The sequence below is a fragment of the Lathyrus oleraceus genome, chromosome 5 (assembly GCF_024323335.1).
Source record: "Lathyrus oleraceus cultivar Zhongwan6 chromosome 5, CAAS_Psat_ZW6_1.0, whole genome shotgun sequence".
NCBI lineage: Eukaryota > Viridiplantae > Streptophyta > Magnoliopsida > Fabales > Fabaceae > Lathyrus > Lathyrus oleraceus.
In genome coordinates this window covers 152,237,392-152,264,767 of record NC_066583.1, presented here as the reverse complement: position 1 = coordinate 152,264,767, position 27,376 = coordinate 152,237,392, and the positions used below count along the sequence as shown (strand labels likewise).

The window sequence follows — 27,376 nt, the reverse complement described above, 5'->3', positions numbered from 1 at the left end:
ACTACAAAACTCTAAAAATAAATTTTCTGCCATTAAAACAATCTCAGTCTCAATAAAGTAATAATATATTTTTTACTCTTATTACAATAATAAAAATAAATTATAAATTCATAAAGATTAAAATTAAAATTTTTACCTATTTAAAATATCAACAATGGAGAAGAAACCAGTAATAGAGAGACACTTTGTAGTGAGTGAAAAATGAGTGAGAGAAAGAAGAATACAAGAAGTGATTTGTTTATATTTGGAAATAGTAAAAGACAATTAATATGAATATGAAAAGAAAGAGGAGTTAAATTTTTCCTATTACAATTTCTCTCACTATACTTCGCAAACTATGAATATTTTCATCCACTTATGATTACAGTTGCCACAGGTAATATCAGAGATAATTTTAAAAGCAAATATACCAACGACTACACAACATGTTTTTTGGTCTCTACAAGCTTGATAGAAAGATCACCAATCCCCTCTAATTCTGAAAATTCACTGTCAGAGCATACATCTAAGAAACACTTTTCAAGCTGACAATCTAGTGCCAATAATTCAACTTGAGAAAACTCTGAACGATAAAATTGAGTTAAACGAATCAACCTCTCCTAATCAAATGCAGAAAATGAATCTCTTGGACTTAAACAAGCTACACAAAGGAGAAACATGGTATTCACTTCTGTAAAATGATTGTTCAACTCTTGAAGTTGTCGACCAATCACTTTATAAAACAATTCAACTTGAAAATGGTGTAAATTAGATACTTTTTCCATTTTTCTCTTTGACTTTTTTTGTGTCGGTTGAAAAGTGTCATCCATATCTAGAATGTCAATATCATTATGCTCACAAAATAATGAAACATCCTTCAACAAAGAATCTCAACCATTATCTCTTATAGCTTGCAACCTTATTTTGGATACTTTTACTAACTTCATAGCATTTATAATATCTTGATCACTTCTTTGTAATGCTTGAGATAAATCATGTGCAATTCCTAAAACTATTTTCATCAAGTGCAAGATGAAAATAAATTCAAAAGATTGCATATAATTCATTAACATTAGTGCTTCACATTTTTTTTTATCTAAATCCGTTCCATCTTCCTCAACCAATTATAGCACATCAATCATAGAAGAGAATAGAGAAAATATACTAAGGAATGTACCATAATGTGAGCTTCATCTTGTTTCCTCCACCTTCTGAATTGTCATTTCTTGATTGAAGTCACGCTCACTAGAGATTTCTCCATGCTCCAATGCTTGTTTCACCTTTGTAGCTTGACTTTCACGAAGAATATCTCGGAGCTTACGTGATGCTCCAATAACATTATACAAATTAGCAACCAAATTAAAAAATAAAGCATTTTAGATGTTTTTTCGCTAATGTCATTGAGCTAATTGGAGTTGATGGGCAAAACAATGAATAAAAAATGCAGAACAATTCTTTTTTAAAATCAAGCTTTTTAGGCCATTGTATTCACCCTGCATATTACTTGCTCCGTCATAGCTTTGTCCATGCATCCTTGACAAACTTAATCCATATTTTGCAAATAATGACTCCAAAGTCATTTTCGATGTTAGAGCACTAGTATTTGAAACATGAACAATACCAAGAAAATGCTCAATAACTTTTTCCTCATTATTTACATAATGTATAATCACAACCATTTGCTCCTTCGCTGAGATCTCACAAGATTCATCAATTAAAATAGCAAATAAATCATCTCCAAGATAATCCAGTATAACTTGAGTAGTGACCGTTGCAGCAACTTTAACAATATCCTTTTGAATATCAGGAGATGTTAACTTAAGATTTCCACGACAATTTTTCCCAACTTTATAAATATCTTTATTATAGTTAACAATAAAATTCATAAGTTCAAGAAAATTCCCCTTATTTCTTGATGAAATTGACTCATCATTACCACAAAAAGTTATACCTTGTGGTAATAAATATCGAATGCAATCAATTATACCTGTCAAATGAATTTGATAGTCCTTGTTAACTTGATTGGATTGTTTACACATGACACCTTCAATGTGTTGCTTTTGTTTCATTAGAGCTTGACAATTTCTCTATGCCTGGTTATGAGAGTTATTTACATCTCCAAGATGAACTTGAAACCTTTCACTTTTCTTCCAATTTGTAAGCCTTCTGTTATAAAGGCATCACCGCAACCTTTATGTTCTTCAAGATGTGACCTCATAAGATAACAACATAAATAATATGCAGCATCCTCACTTTGACTATATTCCAACCAACTACCATATTTTAAATACCAATCCGAATTAAACATACGAAAGATATCTCCAAATTTTCTTTGTGGAAAAATAATTTCTTTTGGTTGTGAATGACCTTTTTGCAAATGATATCTTCTAATTTCATCTCTATCACTTGGATGATAATCTGACATTTTTGGCCTTGAACCAGGATCGTTAGGAAGTTTTTCCAATTCAAACTCAAAAACCTTTTTTTCATGGGAGGACCCAGTTTGGGGATTAGGAGTTGATGATTGCTCTGTTGATTTTCTTTTGAAATATTTTTCCATTGCTTATTACTAAAAACAAAATAAAAAATCACAATTAAAATCATATTCAGAAAATTCATAATAATACTATAAATTGATACAAACACAACAATTTCAAACAAATACTACAAAACTCTAAAAATAAATTTTCTGCCATTAAAACAATCTCAGTCTCAATAAAGTAATAATATATTTTTTACTCTTATTACAATAATAAAAATAAATTATAAATTCATAAAGATTAAAATTAAAAATTTTACCTATTTAAAATATCAACAATGGAGAAGAAGCCAGTAATAGAGAGACACTTTGTAGTGAGTGAAAAATGAGTGAGAGAAAGAAGAATACAAGAAGTGATTTGTTTATATTTGGAAATAGTAAAAGACAATTAATATGAATATGAAAAGAAAGAGGAGTTAAATTTTTCCTATTACAATTTCTCTCACTATACTTCGCAAACTATGAATATTTTCATCCACTTATGATTACAGTTGCCACAGGTAATATCAGAGATAATTTTAAAAGCAAATATACCAACGACTACACAACATGTTTTTTGGTCTCTACAAGCTTGATAGAAAGATCACCAATCCCCTCTAATTCTGAAAATTCACTGTCAGAGCATACATCTAAGAAACACTTTTCAAGCTGACAATCTAGTGCCAATAATTCAACTTGAGAAAACTCTGAACGATAAAATTGAGTTAAACGAATCAACCTCTCCTAATCAAATGCAGAAAATGAATCTCTTGGACTTAAACAAGCTACACAAAGGAGAAACATGGTATTCACTTCTGTAAAATGATTGTTCAACTCTTGAAGTTGTCGACCAATCACTTTATAAAACAATTCAACTTGAAAATGGTGTAAATTAGATACTTTTTCCATTTTTCTCTTTGACTTTTTTTGTGTCGGTTGAAAAGTGTCATCCATATCTAGAATGTCAATATCATTATGCTCACAAAATAATGAAACATCCTTCAACAAAGAATCTCAACCATTATCTCTTATAGCTTGCAACCTTATTTTGGATACTTTTACTAACTTCATAGCATTTATAATATCTTGATCACTTCTTTGTAATGCTTGAGATAAATCATGTGCAATTCCTAAAACTATTTTCATCAAGTGCAAGATGAAAATAAATTCAAAAGATTGCATATAATTCATTAACATTAGTGCTTCACATTTTTTTTTATCTAAATCCGTTCCATCTTCCTCAACCAATTATAGCACATCAATCATAGAAGAGAATAGAGAAAATATACTAAGGAATGTACCATAATGTGAGCTTCATCTTGTTTCCTCCACCTTCTGAATTGTCATTTCTTGATTGAAGTCACGCTCACTAGAGATTTCTCCATGCTCCAATGCTTGTTTCACCTTTGTAGCTTGACTCTCACGAAGAATATCTCGGAGCTTACGTGATGCTCCAATAACATTATACAAATTAGCAACCAAATTAAAAAATAAAGCATTTTAGAAGTTTTTTAGCTAATGTCAAAGAGCTAATTGGAGTTGATGGGCAAAACAATGAATAAAAAATGCAGAACAATTCTTTTTTAAAATCAAGCTTTTTAGGCCATTGTATTCACCCTGCATATTACTTGCTCCGTCATAGCTTTGTCCATGCATCCTTGACAAACTTAATCCATATTTTGCAAATAATGACTCCAAAGTCATTTTCGATGTTAGAGCACTAGTATTTGAAACATGAACAATACCAAGAAAATGCTCAATAACTTTTTCCTCATTATTTACATAATGTATAATCACAACCATTTGCTCCTTCGCTGAGATCTCACAAGATTCATCAATTAAAATAGCAAATAAATCATCTCCAAGATAATCCAGTATAACTTGAGTAGTGACCGTTGCAGCAACTTTAACAATATCCTTTTGAATATCAGGAGATGTTAACTTAAGATTTCCACGACAATTTTTCCCAACTTTATAAATATCTTTATTATAGTTAACAATAAAATTCATAAGTTCAAGAAAATTCCCCTTATTTCTTGATGAAATTGACTCATCATTACCACAAAAAGTTATACCTTGTGGTAATAAATATCGAATGCAATCAATTATACCTGTCAAATGAATTTGATAGTCCTTGTTAACTTGATTGGATTGTTTACACATGACACCTTCAATGTGTTGCTTTTGTTTCATTAGAGCTTGACAATTTCTCTATGCCTGGTTATGAGAGTTATTTACATCTCCAAGATGAACTTGAAACCTTTCACTTTTCTTCCAATTTGTAAGCCTTCTGTTATAAAGGCATCACCGCAACCTTTATGTTCTTCAAGATGTGACCTCATAAGATAACAACATAAATAATATGCAGCATCCTCACTTTGACTATATTCCAACCAACTACCATATTTTAAATACCAATCCGAATTAAACATACGAAAGATATCTCCAAATTTTCTTTGTGGAAAAATAATTTCTTTTGGTTGTGAATGACCTTTTTGCAAATGATATCTTCTAATTTCATCTCTATCACTTGGATGATAATCTGACATTTTTGGCCTTGAACCAGGATCGTTAGGAAGTTTTTCCAATTCAAACTCAAAAACCTTTTTTTCATGGGAGGGCCCAGTTTGGGGATTAGGAGTTGATGATTGCTCTGTTGATTTTCTTTTGAAATATTTTTCCATTTCTTTTTACTAAAAACAAAATAAAAAATCACAATTAAAATCATATTCAGAAAATTCATAATAATACTATAAATTGATACAAACACAACAATTTCAAACAAATACTACAAAACTCTAAAAATAAATTTTCTTCCATTAAAACAATCTCATACTCAATAAAGTAATAATATATTTTTTACTCTTATTACAATAATAAAAATAAATTATAAATTCATAAAGATTAAAATTAAAATTTTTACCTATTTAATATATCAACAATGGAGAAGAAGCCAGTAATAGAGAGACACTTTGTAGTGAGTGAAAAATGAGTGAGAGAAAGAAGAATACAAGAAGTGATTTGTTTATATTTGGAAATAGTAAAAGACAATTAATATGAATATGAAAAGAAAGAGGAGTTAAATTTTTCCTATTACAATTTCTCTCACTATACTTCGCAAACTATGAATATTTTCATCCACTTATGATTACAGTTGCCACAGGTAATATCAGAGATAATTTTAAAAGCAAATATACCAACGACTACACAACATGTTTTTTGGTCTCTACAAGCTTGATAGAAAGATCACCAATCCCCTCTAATTCTGAAAATTCACTGTCAGAGCATACATCTAAGAAACACTTTTCAAGCTGACAATCTAGTGCCAATAATTCAACTTGAGAAAACTCTGAACGATAAAATTGAGTTAAACGAATCAACCTCTCCTAATCAAATGCAGAAAATGAATCTCTTGGACTTAAACAAGCTACACAAAGGAGAAACCTGGTATTCACTTCTGTAAAATGATTGTTCAACTCTTGAAGTTGTCGACCAATCACTTTATAAAACAATTCAACTTGAAAATGGTGTAAATTAGATACTTTTTCCATTTTTCTCTTTGACTTTTTTTGTGTCGGTTGAAAAGTGTCATCCATATCTAGAATGTCAATATCATTATGCTCACAAAATAATGAAACATCCTTCAACAAAGAATCTCAACCATTATCTCTTATAGCTTGCAACCTTATTTTGGATGCTTTTACTAACTTCATAGCATTTATAATATCTTGATCACTTCTTTGTAATGCTTGAGATAAATCATGTGCAATTCCTAAAACTATTTTCATCAAGTGCAAGATGAAAATAAATTCAAAAGATTGCATATAATTCATTAACATTAGTGCTTCACATTTTTTTTTATCTAAATCCGTTCCATCTTCCTCAACCAATTATAGCACATCAATCATAGAAGAGAATAGAGAAAATATACTAAGGAATGTACCATAATGTGAGCTTCATCTTGTTTCCCCCACCTTCTTAATTGTCATTTCTTGATTGAAGTCACGCTCACTAGAGATTTCTCCATGCTCCAATGCTTGTTTCACCTTTGTAGCTTGACTTTCACGAAGAATATCTCGGAGCTTACGTGTTGCTCCAATAACATTATACAAATTAGCAACCAAATTAAAAAATAAAGCATTTTAGAAGTTTTTTTGCTAATGTCAAAGAGCTAATTGGAGTTGATGGGAAAAACAATGAATAAAAAGTGCAGAACAATTCTTTTTTAAAATCAAGCTTTTTAGGCCATTGTATTCACCCTGCATATTACTTGCTCCGTCATAGCTTTGTCCATGCATCCTTGACAAACTTAATCCATATTTTGCAAATAATGACTCCAAAGTCATTTTCGATGTTAGAGCACTAGTATTTGAAACATGAACAATACCAAGAAAATGCTCAATAACTTTTTCCTCATTATTTACATAATGTATAATCACAACCATTTGCTCCTTCGCTGAGATCTCACAAGATTCATCAGTTAAAATAGCAAATAAATCATCTCCAAGATAATCCAGTATAACTTGAGTAGTGACCGTTGCAGCAACTTTAACAATATCCTTTTGAATATCAGGAGATGTTAACTTAAGATTTCCACGAATTTTTTTCCCAACTTTATAAATATCTTTATTATAGTTAACAATAAAATTCATAAGTTCAAGAAAAATTCCCCTTATTTCTTGATGAAATTGACTCATCATTACCACAAAAAGTTATACCTTGTGGTAATAAATATCGAATGCAATCAATTATACATGTCAAATGAATTTGATAGTCCTTGTTAACTTGATTGGATTGTTTACACATGACACCTTCAATGTGTTGCTTTTGTTTCATTAGAGCTTGACAATTTCTCTATGCCTGGTTATGAGAGTTATTTACATCTCCAAGATGAACTTGAAACCTTTCACTTTTCTTCCAATTTGTAAGCCTTCTGTAATAAAGGCATCACCGCAACCTTTATGTTCTTCAAGATGTGACCTCATAAGATAACAACATAAATAATATGCAGCATCCTCACTTTGACTATATTCCAACCAACTACCATATTTTAAATACCAATGCGAATTAAACATACGTAAGATATCTCCAAATTTTCTTTGTGGAAAAATAATTTCTTTTGGTTGTGAATGACCTTTTTGCAAATGATATCTTCTAATTTCATCTCTATCACTTGGATGATAATCTGACATTTTTGGCCTTGAACCAGGATTGTTAGGAAGTTTTTCCAATTCAAACTCAAAAACCTTTTTTTCATGGGAGGACCCAGCTTGGGGATTAGGAGTTGATGATTGCTCTGTTGATTTTCTTTTGAAATATTTTTCCATTGCTTATTACTAAAAACAAAATAAAAAATCACAATTAAAATCATATTCAAAAAATTCATAATAATACTATAAATTGATACAAACACAACAATTTCAAACAAATACTACAAAACTCTAAAAATAAATTTTCTGCCATTAGAACAATCTCAGGCTCAATAAAGTAATAATATATTTTTTACTCTTATTACAAAATAAAAATAAATTATAAATTCATAAAGTTTAAAAGTAAAAATTTTACCTATTTAAAATATCAACAATGGAGAAGAAGCCAGTAATAGAGAGACACTTTGTAGTGAGTGAAAAATGAGTGAGAGAAAGAAGAATACAAGAAGTGATTTGTTTATATTTGGAAATAGTAAAAGACAATTAATATGAATATGAAAAGAAAGAGGAGTTAAATTTTTCCTATTACAATTTCTCTCACTATACTTCGCAAACTATGAATATTTTCATCCACTTATGATTACAGTTGCCACAGTTAATAACAGAGATAATTTTAAAAGCAAATATACCAACGACTACACAACATGTTTTTTGGTCTCTACAAGCTTGATAGAAAGATCATCAATCCCCTCTAATTCTGAAAATTCAATGTCAGAGCATACATCTAAGAAACACTTTTCAAGCTGACAATCTAGTGCCAATAATTCAACTTGAGAAAACTCTGAACGATAAAATTGAGTTAAACGAATCAACCTCTCCTAATCAAATGCAGAAAATGAATCTCTTGGACTTAAACAAGCTACACAAAGGAGAAACCTGGTATTCACTTCTGTAAAATGATTGTTCAACTCTTGAAGTTGTCGAGCAATCACTTTATAAAACAATTCAACTTGAAAATGGTGTAAATTAGATACTTTTTCCATTTTTCTCTTTGACTTTTTTTGCGTCGGTTGAAAAGTGTTATCCATATCTAGAATGTCAATATCATTATGCTCACAAAATAATGAAACATCCTTCAACAAAGAATCTCAACCATTATCTCTTATAGCTTGCAACCTTATTTTGGATGCTTTTACTAACTTCATGGCATTTATAATATCTTTATCACTTCTTTGTAATGCTTGAGATAAATCATGTGCAATTCCTAAAACTATTTTCATCAAGTGCAAGATGAAAATAAATTCAAAAGATTGCATATAATTCATTAACATTAGTGTTTCACATTTTTTTTATCTAAATCCGTTCCATCTTACTCAACCAATTATAGCACATCAATCATAGAAGAGAATACAGAAAATATACTAAGGAATGTATCATAATGTGAGCTTCATCTTGTTTCCCCCACCTTCTTAATTGTCATTTCTTGATTGAAGTCACACTCACTAGAGATTTCTCCATGCTCCAATGCTTGTTTCACCTTTGTAGCTTGACTTTCACGAAGAATATCTCGGAGCTTACGTGATGCTCCAATAACATTATACAAATTAGCAACCAAATTAAAAAATAAAGCATTTTAGAAGTTTTTTTGCTAATTTCAAAGAGCCAATTGGAGTTGATGGGCAAAACAATGAATAAAAAATGCAGAACAATTCTTTTTTAAAATCAAGCTTTTTAGGCCATTGTATTCACCCTGCATATTATTTGCTCCGTCATAGCTTTGTCCATGCATCCTTGACAAACTTAATCCATATTTTGCAAATAATGACTCCAAAGTCATTTTCGATGTTAGAGCACTAGTATTTGAAACATGAACAATACCAAGAAAATGCTCAATAACTTTTTCCTCATTATTTACATAATGTATAATCACAACCATTTGCTCCTTCGCTGAGATCTCACAAGATTCATCAATTAAAATAGCAAATAAATCATCTCCAAGATAATCCAGTATAACTTGAGTAGTGACCGTTGCAGCAACCTTAACAATATCCTTTTCAATATCAGGAGATGTTAACTTAAGATTTCCACGAAATTTTTTCCCAACTTTATAAATATCTTTATTATAGTTAACATTAAAATTCATAAGTTCAAGAAAATTCCCCTTATTTCTTGATGAAATTGACTCATCATTACCATTAAAAGTTATACCTTGTGGTAATAAATATCGAATGCAATCAATTATACCTATCAAATGAATTTGATAGTCCTTGTTAACTTGATTGGATTGTTTACACATGACACCTTCAATGTGTTGCTTTTGTTTCATTAGAGCTTGACAATTTCTCTATGCCTGGTTATGAGAGTTATTTAGATCTCCAAGATGAACTTGAAACCTTTCACTTTTCTTCCAATTTGTAAGCCTTCTGTTATAAAGGCATCACCGCAACCTTTATGTTCTTCAAGATGTGACCTCATAAGATAACAACATAAATAATATGCAGCATCCTGACTTTGACTATATTCCAACCAACTACCATATTTTAAATACCAATCCGAATTAAACATACGAAAGAAATCTCCAAATTTTCTTTGTGGAAAAATAATTTCTTTTGGTTGTGAATGACCTTTTTGCAAATGATATCTTATAATTTGATCTCTATCACCTGAATGATAATCAGACATTTTTGGCCTTGAACCAGGATCGTTAGGAAGTTTTTCCAATTCAAACTCAAAAACCTTTTTTTCATGGGAGGACCCAGTTTGGGGATTAGGAGTTGATGATTGCTCTGTTGATTTTCTTTTGAAATATTTTTCCATTGCTTATTACTAAAAACAAAATAAAAAATCACAATTAAAATCATATTCAGAAAATTCATAATAATACTATAAATTGATACAAACACAACAATTTCAAACAAATACTACAAAACTCTAAAAATAAATTTTCTGCCATTAAAACAATCTCAGACTCAATAAAGTAATAATATATTTTTTACCCTTATTACAATAATAAAAATAAATTATAAATTCATAAAGATTAAAATTAAAAATTTTACCTATTTAAAATATCAACAATGGAGAAGAAGCCAGTAATAGAGAGACACTTTGTAGTGAGTGAAAAATGAGTGAGAGAAAGAAGAATACAAGAAGTGATTTGTTTATATTTGGAAATAGTAAAAGACAATTAATATGAATATGAAAAGAAAGAGGAGTTAAATTTTTCCTATTACAATTTCTCTCACTATACTTCGCAAACTATGAATATTTTCATCCACTTATGATTACAGTTGCCACAGATAATATCAGAGATAATTTTAAAATCAAATATACCAACGACTACACAACATGTTTTTTGGTCTCTACAAGCTTGATAGAAAGATCACCAATCCCCTCTAATTCTGAAAATTCACTGTCAGAGCATACATCTAAGAAACACTTTTCAAGCTGACAATCTAGTGCCAATAATTCAACTTGAGAAAACTCTGAACGATAAAATTGAGTTAAACGAATCAACCTCTCCTAATCAAATGCAGAAAATGAACCTCTTGGACTTAAACAGGCTACACAAAGGAGAAACCTGGTATTCACTTATGTTTAATGATTGTTCAACTCTTGAAGTTGTCGATCAATCACTTTATAAAACAATTCAACTTGAAAATGGTGTAAATTAGATGCTTTTTCCATTTTTCTCTTTGACTTTTTTTGTGTCGGTTGAAAAGTGTCATCCATATCTAGAATGTCAATATCATTATGCTCACAAAATAATGAAACATCCTTCAACAAAGAATCTCAACCATTATCTCTTATAGCTTGCAACCTTATTTTGGATGCTTTTACTAACTTTATAGCATTTATAATATTTTGATCACTTCTTTGTAATGCTTGAGAAAAATCATGTGTAATTCCTAAAACTATTTTCATCAAGTGCAAGATGAAAATAAATTCAAAAGATTGCATATAATTCATTAACATTAGTGTTTCACATTTTTTTTATCTAAATCCGTTCCATCTTACTCAACCAATTATAGCACATCAATCATAGAAGAGAATAGAGAAAATATACTAAGGAATGTATCATAATGTGAGCTTCATCTTGTTTCCCCCACCTTCTTAATTGTCATTTCTTGATTGAAGTCACACTCACTAGAGATTTCTCCATGCTCCAATGCTTGTTTCACCTTTGTAGCTTGACTTTCACGAAGAATATCTCGGAGCTTACGCGATGCTCCAATAACATTATACAAATTAGCAACCAAATTAAAAAATAAAGCATTTTAGAAGTTTTTTTGCTAATTTCAAAGAGCCAATTGGAGTTGATGGGCAAAACAATGAATAAAAAATGCAGAACAATTCTTTTTTAAAATCAAGCTTTTTAGGCCATTGTATTCACCCTGCATATTACTTGCTCCGTCATAGCTTTGTCCATGCATTCTTGACAAACTTAATCCATATTTTGCAAATAATGACTCCAAAGTCATTTTTGATGTTAGAGCACTAGTATTTGAAACATGAACAATACCAAGAAAATGCTCAATAACTTTTTCCTCATTATTTACATAATGTATAATCACAACCATTTGCTCCTTCGCTGAGATCTCACAAGATTCATCAATTAAAATAGCAAATAAATCATCTCCAAGATAATCCAGTATAACTTGAGTAGTGACTGTTGCAGCAACTTTAACAATATCCTTTTGAATATCAGGAGATGTTAACTTAAGATTTCCACGACAATTTTTCCCAACTTTATAAATATCTTTATTATAGTTAACAAGAAAATTCATAAGTTCAAGAAAATTCCCCTTATTTCTTGATGAAATTGACTCATCATTACCACAAAAAGTTATACCTTGTTGTAATAAATATCGAATGTAATCAATTATACCTATCAAATGAATTTGATAGTCCTCGTTAACTTGATTGGATTGTTTACACATGACACCTTCAACCTGTTGCTTTTGTTTCATTAGAGCTTGACAATTTCTCCATGCTTGGTTATGAGAGCTATATACATCTCGAAGATGAACTCGAAACCTTTCACTCTTTTTCCAATTTGTAAAGCCTTCTATTATAAAGGCATCACCGCAACCTTTATGTTCTTCAAGATGTGACCTCATAAGATAACAACATAAACAATATGCAACATCCTCACTTTGACTATATTCCAACAAACTACCATATTTTAAATACCAATCTGAATTAAACTTCCGAAATGTATCTCCAAATTTTCTTTCTGAAAAAATAATTTCTTTTGGTTGACAATGACCTTTTTGCAAATAATATCTTCTAATTTCATCTCTATCGCTTGAATGATAATCTGACATTTTTGGTCTTGAACCGAGATCGTTAGGAAGTTTTTCAATTCAAACTTTAAAAACCTTTTTTTCATGGAAGGACCCAGTTTGGGGATTAGGAGTTTGTAAGACCCCAATTTTAACCCTAAGATCCCTCATGCAATATCATCATAAGCATTAGCATTGAGATCATACCTTGGCATCCTCCTTACCCCTCTTTCATTGGGTTTGTTTCGGGATAGATCACCAAGCACCATGTGATTGTATCATACTTGTATATTATCAATTTACTAACCAAATACCAAAAAAATGTCCTTGCATTTACCTAAATCTTTTGTAGGTAGGGCATGATCCCATTGATTTATCAAGTTCATATCTAGGGTTTGAGACCCTCATGGCTTAAAGAGTACCACCAAGGATTGATCAACAATGTCTCAAAACATCATATATGAGTCTCAATGATCTCTACATGTCATATTGATCAAGTTTTCTTCAAGAGTTTGGAGGTGATTTGCCTTGAAAACCCTAGTTTGACTGGGTATCTTGAGTAACTTCTCCAACAAGCTATCTCACCAATTGATAAAATTCCTTAAGGGACACTTCAAAATTCATCATATTATGAATATATGATCTACCATTAGCCAAGAAAGTCAAAATAATTGAAGGTTAGCAAGTTGGTTGATGGTGGTTGGCTAGATGAATTCATCTGATCAAAACTAGGTCTTCCTAGACCCTATCTCATGCAGTTTTCACCATATGAAAATGATTCCAAGAGAAACGTTACTGTAAATGACATTCCAAACAACTTTCATGATGAGACCTAGAGCTAGTTTTTCTTGGAAAATTATTTTCTATGTTGAAACATTATAGGTCATTTTGTCTAAACCCTAATTTGAAAGTCAACTTCCCAAGGCCATAACTTGCTCAATTTTTATGAGATAAAATAGTTCAAAGTTGAAAAATTAAATTCAAGATGTCTACTTAAACTTTGATGTTTGTAGTGAAGGCTAATTCTACTTTTATGAGCATGTGATATGAGGATACATTATAGGTCATTGTTGACCTATACCATTGAACAAGTGATTTTTCCAAACTTCAAAAATGCATAACTCTATCATTCTAAATTTAAATTCCATGAAATTGGTGAACATTTTGAATTTCTTTGAAAGAGCTACAACTTTTATGATTACACTTTTCTCATTTAAAGCTCAAATAAAAAGTTAAGCAAGGTGGAATATTGAGATATATGACTTGACACTTAGAAAAAATTTCAACATGTTGAAATTTCCAAACTTCCACCTCCAAATTCACCATGATCCAAGTTCCATATGAAAAAGTGTTCAACGTCAAACTTGTTCCCCTTGATCTAAGCTTTCCAAGGAATCCAAGTTCATGCATTTTGGATGAAGTTTGATAGGTCTGCGCATGGATTTAACAGAGCTGCATCATTGGAGAAAATCAAATGTCCAAAACTTCACATATCATTGCCTTGCCACTCAAGCCTCATTTGAACTTCAGAACAATTGGATATGGATCAAAGTGGATTGCGTCATGGGCATGTGCACGCCCATGCAAGCTTGTGCATGAAATTACCAAATTTAGCAATTTTTCAAGTGTGCAATTATCAATCCCAAATGCTATAAATACAAGGCCTCTGAGCTCATTTCAAAGACACCTTGCACGCCAGCTTTTCCCCCCAATTGAAACCCTCACATTTCAAAGGAAAGCCTGAGAATTTTCAACTTGAAAATTGATTTTGAATCTCACTGTTTGGAGATTCAAGAACTCCAGGATCCAAAGCTTTGTATCATTGCTAAACCTCTCCTGCAAGCTTCTCAAGTGTGATCAGATCAAGGTTGAAGCGAGCAACATCAAGTTCTGCACAACATTGAAGGTAAATTTCAGAAAACTTCATCTTTTCGATTCTCACTCAATTCTACTCAATTCTCTTGGATATTTGGTTGTCTAAAGTCCTACCAATGTAAGCATGAAGATTGAGTTGCTTAGAGGTCAAATCGAAGCAACTCAGTTGACACACTTCAAAATTCAACTCCTCATATCTTTCTATATATTTAGACTTAGTTGTAATTGAGGTCAGATTCGTGCTCTAAGCCATTTTTTATTTCAGATCATGTCCTCCTTTTTTATTTTCTTGAGGGTGATGAGTGAACCAGTCTAGTGGACCTCGCCTGAGAAGGTGACCGGAGGTCCAGCGGTGGTGGTATGCTGGATAGGTTCTGAGCCATTGATCTCTTGTAAAATGTTTTAATCTCATGTGTTGCTTTTGAATACCAAGCCTATGCCACGTTGACTGCAGTGCATCATGGAACGCGCGTTTGTGTCAACTTGATCTGCCACCTCAATTAATGAGGGAGATCAAGTGGCTCACGTTTTTTTGATTTTATGATTTTTTTTATTTCATTTGATTTTCATTAAATCATATTAATTTTAATATTGATCCAAAAAATATGAGAGTTTCACCAAAAAAATTTAAATAAATTCCTCTTTCATATTCTGAATTTAAATTATTTTTTGGATCATTATTAATATTTTTCATGATTCAATTGTTTTTGTGCGTATTTTTAATTGTTTACAAATACTTTTAAGTTTCCAAAAATAGGGAAATTTTTTCTCCAAGTTCCTTTGACCTTGTTTGACCTATGATAAATCTCATGGTCATTTCTTGTGTTTTGATGAGGTTTTAGGATTTTGACCAACCATAATTTAATTTAAATGCATTATTTTAGTATTTTTAAATTGAATAAATGCCAAATAATTGTGTTGACCTCTTGTGATGATTTGTGTAAGTTTGACTTATGTTACTGGGCCTTGGTCAAGGTTGATTTGACTTTGTTAAGTTAATATCATTGGATTTAGGGGATTGATAGAATGTACATTCCATCTCCCAAAATGAACAAATGATATTAATTTGATAAAATTCCCCCTTTGATCAATTTGAGTTTTGATCCATTCCCCTCCCTCTTCATCTATTTCCCATTCTTTATGCATTCATCTCATTTGGCCTATGATGTCTCTAAATCCTAAGGCTAGTTGATTGTAAAATCAACATAAGTATGGATGAGATTAGGCCACTCCTTTTGCATATCCTTTTTGTGTGTGGTATGTTTCATGAGAATAGTCCATTATACCATGTCTCTAACATGCATTAACACCAAAATCCTATTGCCCCGCCTTAAATAGTTGTGACTTCTACATAAGTCCAATTACGGTTGCTTAACATAGCGCTAAAGTTTTGACACAAAAGGCATAACATTCTAGTTAATGAGATTGTAAGTCTCCTCTCTTTCATGGTATTGTGTGGAAACTTGGCCTTTTTTTCCTTCCTTTGGAAGATGTCTTGGTTCAAGGATCCATGTTTGTGATAAGTGGGTTGAGTGTTCTCCAAAGAATGACTTAAAATGAAAAGTAAAAGCTAAACAATACTAACTTCTGACTCATTAACAACTAACATTTAATTTCAAGTCTTTTATTTTAAGGAACTTTAATTTGCAAGTTCTATTCATTTGCCATTTTTCATACCATTCTAATTGTTTATGTTAATGCCATTTTCACTTTGTCCATTTGGACCATATTGTGTGATATATCTTTTTTGTGTATATTTTGTTTGTTTGTATGGTCTTTGACCATTAATGTACATAATAAGAACAAAAACCCTAAAAAACTTTTGTGTTGATTGTTGACTTGATCTTGGACAAATTGGACTTAGAATATAGGTAACCTCCCTATGCTAAAAGACTTGGCTAATGCCAACATTTGTGTAACCAAGTGCTTGTAATTTGAACTTCATCTGATACATCTTTGAAGATCCCTTTGAGTTCATCTGCAACATGATCATTGTAAAGCTGTTATTTTGAACCTGTGACTTGTGGAATTCATCTGCTACATGGGCTAATTTAAAAGAGATCATGGAGTGGCTAAAGCTAGGATATGACAATCTTTATTTGATGCCTTGCTCTTCAAGATGGATATAATTGTGCATTGTGTGTTGTTTGATTCTAAATGTCCAAGGGAATTTAGGGTTTCTATATGACATTGTTGTTTATTGGATTGCTACCTATTTGGTCAGATCTTTTCGACTCTTAACTTTTAATTTTGTGCATAGGATTAGTCTCTTCATCTCCTCCCCATCTCTTTAATTTCAAAATTCCTCCCTCCTTTTTAAAACTTCTTTGTTTGTACTTGTCTTTTCTAAACTTAGACCATTTTGCAAATTAGAAACTTTGGCCTTATGCCATTGTATTTTTAAACTTATTTCCTTAACCAAACTTGTAAATAGATTTAATCATACTTGACTTAAACTTTCAAAAAGTCAAAAAGAGCTAACTCATTCAAACCATTTTAGGCCTTTGTGCCTTTCAAACTTAATTTTGTAAAAAACAACGCATCCACTTTGAAATTTGTATCACGAACTACGAGGTTTTGATCCCTCATTTTTATGTTGGTACGTAGGCACAAGTCCGAAGGTCTTATCAAACACAAAAATATAATTAATGAATTCTTTTCTCATCCCCCCATTCTATTTATTTGTATACATGATTTTATATAAAACACATATGCACACAAGAAAGGGCTCCCTAGGAGTACCTACGACACTTTGGGTGCTAACACCTTCCCTCTGTGTAACCAACCCCCTTACCTGTAATCTCTGACATTTTATTAGTTTTGATTTGAAAACTTCTTACTTTTGGGTTTTGTTCGTACTTTTCCCTTTTCCCTTGGAAACAATAAAATTGCGGTGGCGACTCTTGTTATTTGATGTCTTGCTTATCCATAGCTTGATGGTCATGAATTTACCGCTACAGAAATTAAGTGGCGACTCTGCTGGGAAGTAGTCTCCAGGGGGTTTAGCCTACTTTTTTGTGTGTATATAATTGTATATATGTGATGTATGTATATTTGTTTGTATGATATAATTTGCTTGTTGTGCTTGGTGATCTCTGAGTGGTGAGATAAGTTCTAACCCGAACTTGAGTGAAATTAAGATAGGAGGATGGTATAGTCATGTTCGACTTGTATGGAGTAGTCCTTAACAAGTTGGCTTGAGACCCATCTGCTCAATGGAGACTCTTTTGGATTTGGAAATGTCACACAAGTATTTGTGGTTAGGCATTACTATCACTACTTTTGGGTCCAAGAAGTTGAGGTCCGTAGAACATTTACCCCCTCTTGGCCTATTTAGGACGTAGTGCGGAGACTGTTCAAGTGTAGACTTGATAACAGTTGTTACACGATACTACACTAAGACGAGTTTCTCTTGAGAATATTATGGGTCGATGAGTCAGTCATCTTAACCTGTAATATCCAAAAGATGGAATTAAGACTCTGGGAACTTTTTAGAACATGATCTACATGTTTTTATCCTTAGTTCACTCCTTTGGGATGGTTCTTACCCAGACTCCATGCTCGTGACTTGCAACAAACCCTTGATTCTTGGTTGATCCAGTCAAGTCTTGTCAATGTCAATGGAACTTGGGTGTTGATAAGGTGTAAACCATAATCCACCAAAAGGGATGATTGATCTTGACAATGACTTGATTCATCCCTTGACCTTTTGTTTATTTGCCTTGTGTGTGATCCCTTATTTGTGATTGTTGCATTAATGCATTCATGCGCATCATGACATTCATCACACGAAAATTTCAAGGAACTGAGGTATTATTTGCAAAGTATTTTCAGACCATGCATTATGGAGGAAGGAACACTAAGAAGTACAGTTTCAGATGTCCCGACTTGAAAGAGTTAAGGAAGCGAGCATATTTTGTATTAGATCCCTTGGACTTCAAACAAAGTCATGGGAAGCTTCTGTTTATCTTGTCTACTGATGTGGTTGAAGGAATTTTGAGTGTGCTAGTGCAGTTCTATGATCCTCTCTACCGTTGCTTCACTTTCCCAGATTATCAACCTGTGCCTACATTGGAGGAGTATTCTCATCTCTTGGGAATACCCATTTCTAGTAGAGTGCCTTTTAGTGGGTTGGAGGAGATTCCCCGATCTAATCTTATTTCTGAAGCTCTTCACTTGAAGAAGTCTGAGATAGAGGCTCATTGGGAGAAGAAATGAGGTTTGTTTGGATTGCCATCTGATTTCCTCATCAAGGAAGCTACTTCTTTTGCTCAAGCCGGTAGTGTGGACGCTTTTGAAGCTATCTTTGTGTTGCTCATCTATGGATTAACTTTGTTCCCTAACATTGACGGTTTTATTGATGTTAATGCCATTAGACTTTTCTTAATTGGGAATCATGTGCCTACGTTGTTGGGTGATATATATTTCTCTTTGCATTTAAGGAATTCTAAAGGTGGTGGAACTATTGTCTATTGCATTCCTCTTCTGTACAAGTGGTTTATTTTGCACTTGCCTCAGACACCTACTTTTGTGGAGAATAAAAAATGTCTACGGTGGTCTCAGAGACTTATGTCTCTCACTAATGATGATATAGTTTAGTATGATCCTTCTTTGAGCAGTTTAGATATTATTTATTGTTGTGGTGGATTCTCTAATGTGCCTTTCATTGGTACACAAGGAGGAATCAACTACAACCCTGATTTGGCTCGTCGTCAACTTGGGTTCCCCTTGAGAGACAAACCTAATAACACTTTGTTAGAAGGTCTTTTCTATCAAGAGGGTAAAGATCCCCAACATTTGAAGCAGAAGATTAGGCATGCTTGGCATAATGTGCATAGGAAAGAAAGATCTGAGCTTGGTCCGCGCAATTGTGTAACTTTGGAAGCTTACACTCTTTGAGTGAAGAAGAGAGCTTTGGAGTTGAAGATGCCTTATCCTTGTGAAAGACCTATATCTATGGTTGTGGTTGAGCCATTAACTCTCCCTAACCAAGATGTAGAGGAGTTGGAAGACGCGCTCACCAAGATGAAGCAACAAAAGGATATGTGGGAAGAGCGTTTCCGTGCTTTGAGCAAGAAGCATGAAGAGTTGCAGATGGAGTCTAAGGACAAAGATGCACTTATCGAGCTACTTGAAGATCGAGTGACAAAGAGACAGAGAGAGCCAGAGGTTTCATCTTCTAGCATGCCTTAGCCTTCCGTTGCTTGGAAGAAGATTGTTTATCAGCTTGTCCTCGAGAAGACTCAGATGAAGGCTTCCTTCAAGACCGAGATCCGACGCATCCGAAGGAAGTACGTGCCTGCAGCCCGATCTTCTAACATTGTTATTAGGGATCCTTAGGATGACTAGTCTCCTTTTCTCTTGTATCTTTCATTTGGTTTCTAAAATTCTACTCAGTTTAATCCTTCCAATTATATAAATAAAAAGAGATTTTTAGTCATATCACATTGTTGCAATTGTTGTTAAATATATATATTTGCAAATAATGTAGTAAGTTCCTTGAAAATAAAAATAAATAAACAAGCATTGCATTTCATGCATCATTTGTATAAGCAGGTTTCTCTTTCGCCAGATGTCTCATTGGTGTTTCTTCTGTGCTTCAGCCAAGCTGACTCATTGGTACAACAGTCGCGCCAATCATCCGAGAATCATGGAACATTTGGAGCAAGAGAACAGAGAGCTAAAGGACGATATCGCTCGACTGACTGCCATGATGGAGTCAGTGTTGGCTGCTCAGAGCCAATCTTATCCAACGCCTGCAACTCCTCCTCCTCAGAGGACTGTTATTTCTGAGGTGGCTACCTCTACCAAGCCTGTTACTACCGCTCACTTTGCGCCTGCTATGTCTGTCGGATTCCCGTGGGGAATGCCATCGAATTTCATGCCTGAAGGCTTTGCGCCTACCTTTACTTCCATGTCGACATCTAGCCTGGTCATGTCTGTGCCACCTCCCGTTGTGCACACCTTACCTCGTGTAGAGGACACCATTTATCATTCCGAGCCGTCTGAGGGTCCGGACATATATGAGAAAATGGACGAGATGAAGGATCAGTTTCTTGAGTTGCGCAAGGAATTGAAGATGTTGAGAGGGAAGGACTTGTTTGGGAAAAGTGATGATGAGTTATGTCTGGTGCCGAATATGAAGATTCCAGTGAAATTCAAAGTGCCTGACTTTGAAAAGTACAAAAGGAACACATGTCCGCTCAGGCATCTAGTGATGTATGCCCGCAAGATGTCTACCCAAACTGACAACGATCAACTGTTAATCCACTACTTCCAAGACAGTTTGACCGGTGCTGCGCTCCGTTGGTATATGGGATTGGACAGTTCAAGCATTCACACTTTCAACGACTTGGGAGAGGCTTTATTCAAGAAATATAAATACAATGTGGATATGGAGCCTGATAAAGACCAGCTGAGGTCTATGTCTCAGAAGGACAAAGAGACATTCAAAGAGTACGTACAAAGATGGAGAGAACTGGCTGCTCTAATCACTCCTCCCTTGGAGGAAAAGAGATGACAAAGATCTCTTTGAAGACCCTAAGTTCATTTTATTATGAACGTATGATTGCTAGTGCCCCCAGTGACTTTACCAAAATGGTAAACATGGGGATGAGGCTTGAGGAAGGTGTCCGAGAAGGACGTTTGTCAAAAGAGGAAGCATCGTCAAGTAAGAGGTGTGGCAGTAGCTTTGGGAAAAAGAAGGACAACGAAGCTAATGTAATAAACAGTGTGAGGCAGAGGAGGCCTCAGATCAAAAGGAATCAACCACCCCATCAACACCATCATCAAGTATCTTTAGTCATTCCAGTATTTTCCAATAATCAATCAGTACCAATTCAGCAACAACAACGTCAACAACAACAACCACAACAATGAACAAACACCTACAACAACAGCAATACCAACAACAATCATCATCAAAAAAACTTTGAGAGGAAGAAGGTATCTTTCAACCCGATTCCTATGTCTTATGCCGAACTGTATCCGTCTTTGGTTCTGAAGAACCTAATTCAACCGAGAAACCTGCCGCAAGTTCCAGAACCACTTCGATGGTGGTATAAGCCTGAACTCTGTTGTGCTTTTAACCAAGGGGCACCCGGACATGACATAGAAAACTGTTATCCTCTCAAGTATGAGGTTCAGAAGCTGATGAAGAGTGGAATGGTGTCCTTTGAGGACCGTGCGCGAAACGTGAAAGCAAATCCATTACCCCGCTCATGGAAATTCTTCTGTTAATATGATGGATGGTTGTCCTGGAGAATTCAAAGAATTTGATGTTTGTTTCATCGGAGGTCCTTGGTGCAGATGCACAAGGGCATTTGTATGGTGAGTGATTGTGAGCATGACCATGATGGTTGTGCTATTTGTAGTGTTGATTCAAAAGGTTGTGCTGTAAGGGACATCCAGCGACTGATGGATGAAAGCATGATCCAAATTGTCCAGTCCCGTCATGCAATTGACGATGTGAATGTCATAGTGCTCGTTTTCGAGAATCCCAAGAGATTGGTAATCCAATACGACAGCAGTAATAGTAACAGCGTCAGTAATAGATCGATATCGCCGTTAGTTATGCGGTTAGCGGGTCCAGTCCTGTATTCATTTGATAAAGCTGTTTCGTATCATTATAATGCTACAATGATGAAAGATGGTCAAGAGGTTCCGCTACCTACGACCAGTTCTATAGTGAGCATTGCTGATGTTACCAAGGTAACCCGAAGTGGTCGTGTGTTTGGGCCGATATTCCCAAAAGATAAAGAAGAATCAGTTGTCAGTAAGAAGGTAGAAGTGCCTGTTCTGGATCCAGTTAATGCTTCAAAGGGCAAGTCTGGTGAATCCAGCGATTTGAAAACTAACGATGATGATGAGGTACTCCGGTTAATAAAGAAGAGTGAGTTTAATATGGTGGAGCAGCTGCTCCAAACCCCCTCAAAAATTTCAGTACTGTCTCTGCTAATGAATTCAGAAGCGCACAGAGAAGCTCTGCAAAAAGTCCTTGAGCAAGTATTTATGGAACATGATGTTACGGTGGACCAGTTCGATCATATAGTAGCTAACATCACTTCCTGCAACAATATTAGCTTTTGTGATGAAGAACTCCCTGAGGAGGGCAGGAATCATAATATGGCTTTGCATATCTCCATAAACTGCAAATATGATGCTTTGTCAAATGTGCTTGTTGACACCGGGTCGTCACTGAATGTACTGCCGAATTCAACTATGTCAAAGCTATCATACCAAGGAGAGCCCATGAGGTATAACGGTGTAATCGTCAACGCTTTTGACGGTTCATACAAAAGAGTTATAGGTGAAGTGGACCTTCCAGTTAAGATAGGTCCGAGTGATTTTCAAATTACTTTTCAAGTAATGGATATCCACCTGGCCTAAAGTTGCTTGTTGGGAAGGCCATGGATCCATGAGGCGGGAGCTGTTACCTCCACGTTGCATAAGAAACTCAAATTTGTCAAAAATGGAAAGCTTGTAATCGTTGGTGGGGAAAAGGCGTTGTTGGTTAGCCACATGTCGTCTTTCTCTTATGTTGAAGCTGAGGATGAGGTTGGAACTCCGTTCCAAGCCTTATCTATTGCTGCTAAAAAGAGAATTGGGGCACCTATGTCCTCATTAAAAGATGCAAAGAAGATTGTGGAAGAAGGCAATGTTGATCAGTTGAGGCGTATGGTAGAGGTCTCCGACAATAAAGGAAGAACCAATCTAGGTTTCAGCGAGGTTCATCAATTTCAAGGTCTGAGGATATGAAACTTAGATTCCGTAGCGGAGGGTTCATTCATGGCAATGAACAACACTTAGCTGTTGTGCTAGAGGATGACAAAGGGGAAGACTGCACCAATTTTGTGACGCATGGACAGGCTTGCAACAATTGGACTGTTGTTGATGTTCCCGTTATTTTGCATCGATCTAAGTAATTGCTTTTATGTGTTTTCAAAATCCTTCACCTATGCCTAAGGGAGAAGTGAAAATTATTGGGAATTTTGAAATTCATCATTAATAAAATTAATTCTATTCATCCAAATCTATGATGTTTATTTTTACTTTTTGCTTTATTCTGAAATGGTAATCACAAAGAACATAAATAAACAATATAATTATCCATCTGCATAACATTTGGTCACAAATTCACTTCTCTAAAATCAAAATATCAAATCATTATGCAGGTTGGTTTCTAACCCCATTGAATAAAATGATCCTTCTCCTTCTCCAAATTTTGAATTCCCTGTGTTTGAGGCCGAGGAGGAAAGTGACGAAGAAGTGAGTGATGAAATTGAAGGTGAGAAAAACAAGAAAGGGGGGGGGGTTGAATTGTTTTAGAAATTAAAAGCTTTTTCAAAAGTAAGAACACACATAATTTTATAGTGGTTCGCTTATAAAACAAAGCTACTCCAGTCCACCCGGCCAAGGTGATTTCGCCTTCAAAAAGGACTTAATCCACTAATCTTGAAATATTAATACAACCAAACGTCATAGAGAATGATCTCTTAGTCCTCTCAAGTATACAGACTACGCAGAGTCACCTGAGGAACAAAAGCAATTTAGCAAAATAAATTTGTAATAGAAAGTGCTTCTAAGAGTAAGCAAGTATTACAATAAATAGTTTGAGCAGGAGTTTTCACGTATGAGCAGCAGCTCGTGAAAAGTTGAGAGAAAATATGAATGACTTTTTCTGTGTGTTGTTGTGTCTCTCAATGAGGTGGGCTGTCCTTTATATAGTAGTAAGAAGGACCGTTGGAGTGATGACAGAATATTGGTCTTTGATGAGCATTCAATGTCATTACTTCTGTGTTTCTTGCCATAACCATTTTGTCTCCCTGAATAACTTCTTTCTTAAAATACTTCATTTCCATATTGAGAATTTTCTTTGCGTTACTCTTTCTGGATTTGGTGAATCTTCATCGGAGTCTTTGTTATCTCGGAGTCATGCGTCAGAAGGAGATTATGTTGAAGTTACATCAGAGCTTCTCAGAGTACTAGTCTTCTAGATCATCAGGACTAAGACCCATGGATGTTTAGAGCTTCTGGTTCTTTTTACTGTCTTGCTTTTTTCAGATTCAGAACTTATTGGGCGCACTTTTTCCTCAGATGCGTCTGATCTTCTAGTACTTTGTAACTGATCAAAGTTTGTATCTGATAAAATGATCAGAGTCCTTCGTTGCTGTTCAGAGTTCTGCACACTTAGAAAAATTTTGTTAGGGTGCCATTTTTGGTTTCATCCTTTGTTATCATCAAAATCCTGGAACTCTATTGTAGAACTAATTTTGTTCTTACAATCTCCCCCTTTTTGATGATGACAAAACAATCTTAATTCAGAGATGAATTTTTTTTAGATAAGAGTTTTAGATCAGATAGAAGTGAGCTCCCCCTGAGATAAGTCTGGGAGTTCAGAAGTTCTTACCGGACCTTCCATGATATGGTGTTTCTAGATACTTTTCTGCAAATTTCTAAGTTAAAAGGATTAGAAACAATGTTTGTAGAGTACTGATAGGAGTTAGATATGTTTTCATCAGAGCTGTTTTTAGTTCTCCCCCTTTTTGTCAGAATCAAAAAGACTTAGTGGATTGAAAGGAAAAAAGAAATATATATATATATATATATATATATATAATATATATATATATATATATATATAATATATATATATATATATATATATATATATATATATATATATATAATATATATATATATATATATATATATATATATATATATATATATATATATATATATATGCACAGATGCCAGAAACACAGACAACAAACAACAGCTAGAGAACAGAAAGCAAAAACAAACAAAACAGAAAGCAACAAGCAAATCAACAAGCAAAAGAACACATAAACAAGTCCTAGGTGCCTAAGGGTTTGGAGGAGGAGGCATCCTCTGGAGCAGCTGGGTCAGCAGATTCTGAATGTTGACATTTACTGAATCCTGTTGATCCAATTTGGCTCGGACTTCTTCTGTTCTTTCTGAAGATCTTCAAGTGTCTTTAGAACCGGAGGGACAAAGGTGGATGACTCTCCCTGAGTCAGAGCATCCGGTTCTACCCTTGTGGCAGACTCTTCAGCAAGGCGTGATTCAGCTTCAGCGGCAGCTTTGGCTTCAGCTTCAGCAGCAACAGCAACAACCTCAGCTAGAGCTTTGGCTTCAACTGCCTTGATCCTTTGCAGTTCTTCTTGCTTGGCTTTCTCTTCTGCTTCCTTGCGGGCTCGCTCCTTAGCTTCTCTGGCTAGGCGCTTCTGTAGTCTGATCTCAGCGTCTCTGATGAAGTCGTTGCGGACTTGCTCAAAGAGGCCCTTCAGCTTGAAGGCTTCAGCGGTCATCCAACCAATCACTCTGTTCCAATGTGTCTTTATAGTTGAAGGATCATCACTGATTCCAGAGTTGATGGTCAGAGACTTGATCTTGTCAACTGAGGCTTCTGCAAACACCATTATTGCTTCCTCAAGGGTTGGAAGGGTGTTTTCAGGTTCAGAGGCTTGGGTGGAGAAGTGGAAGGGCTTAGGTTGAGTGTGGGAGTTTGTGGTTCAGCGGATGTATTTGGTGGGGGTATGTCAGAGGTGGGTGGTTGTGTTTCAGCGTGGATTATTTCAGATGGTGGAGGGTCATAGGTGGGTGTGTTTGGTTCTTCTGTGGATGATGAAGTAACTTCTGGTTCAGGTGTGGATTATGTTGGCTGTTGTGAGGCTAGAGCACGTGTTTGGAGCTGAGCCAGAGTTGGAGAGGGAGGGTCAGATGGTTCAGTATCTGTGGAAATGTTGTAGTAGGGGGTGATTATGGAGAAGAAGATGAAGAGGGTAAAGTGGTTTCGTTCAGCATTTTTGCTTCTGAAATAGGTAAGGTTGTGGTGGCAAGGTTGAATTTTTGAGATGGATGGTTAGATGGTCTGGTGGTTGAGGGAGGAGTTTCTGAGTTGGTATATATAGGTGTTGGTTGAGGAATAGAGGAAGCAATATGCTGAAGTTGTACAGAAGAAGCGAGAGAAATAGACTTACCAGAAGATCCAGTCAGAGGTACTGGAGGGCTTGATCCCGAGGATTCTCCCAGCTTTGCCTTCTTCGCTTACTTTGCCTTCTCAGATGGCCCTCGTGGTCGCTTCATGAAGTTGGGAGGCTCGTCTGGCAGCTGGCTTATGTTGAAGTCTGAGATATCTACTCCTTGTTTTCGCAGATCATCTAAGTAATACAAGATTACCTCTAGAGGGTCGATCTTTGAGAACAGATATAGTCCATTTGGGATCTTCCTCTGATCTTTGAGAGCCTCCCAGGAGGTGTCCAGAGTAGGTTTGAACCTTACTTGATCCAGAATCCCCATGCTCTTCAGATTGCGGGTGTTGAGAGCTCTTCCAGTATCTATCATCACGTCTTCCATGAGTCTGAACTTTATCAGATGGTCCACGAGACCGCTTTCAATCAGAACGTCATAGATCAGCCTCCCCAGAGGGATGTAGTTTCTGGGCTTCATGATGTTTCTTGTATCTCTTACAGAGTCTTTGAGGTACTTGAAGAGGAGTGCTGGAAGGCAGAGATTCAGACCCTTGTGGATGCAGTACAGGATGCACT

General features: G+C 34.7%; 5 pseudogenes; all 5 read right to left on the bottom strand.

Moving 5' to 3' along the window:
* Positions 1-347: 347 nt before the first annotated feature.
* LOC127079368 (uncharacterized) lies at positions 348-2,539 on the bottom strand (annotated as a pseudogene).
* Positions 2,540-3,980: 1,441 nt separating this feature from the next.
* Positions 3,981-5,181, bottom strand: LOC127079367 (uncharacterized; annotated as a pseudogene).
* Positions 5,182-5,631: 450 nt separating this feature from the next.
* Positions 5,632-7,824, bottom strand: LOC127079366 (uncharacterized; annotated as a pseudogene).
* A 449-nt stretch (positions 7,825-8,273) lies between these two features.
* LOC127079365 (uncharacterized) lies at positions 8,274-10,464 on the bottom strand (annotated as a pseudogene).
* Positions 10,465-10,914: 450 nt separating this feature from the next.
* On the bottom strand, positions 10,915-26,248 carry LOC127079364 (uncharacterized; annotated as a pseudogene).
* Between the last annotated feature and the right edge of the window lie 1,128 nt (positions 26,249-27,376).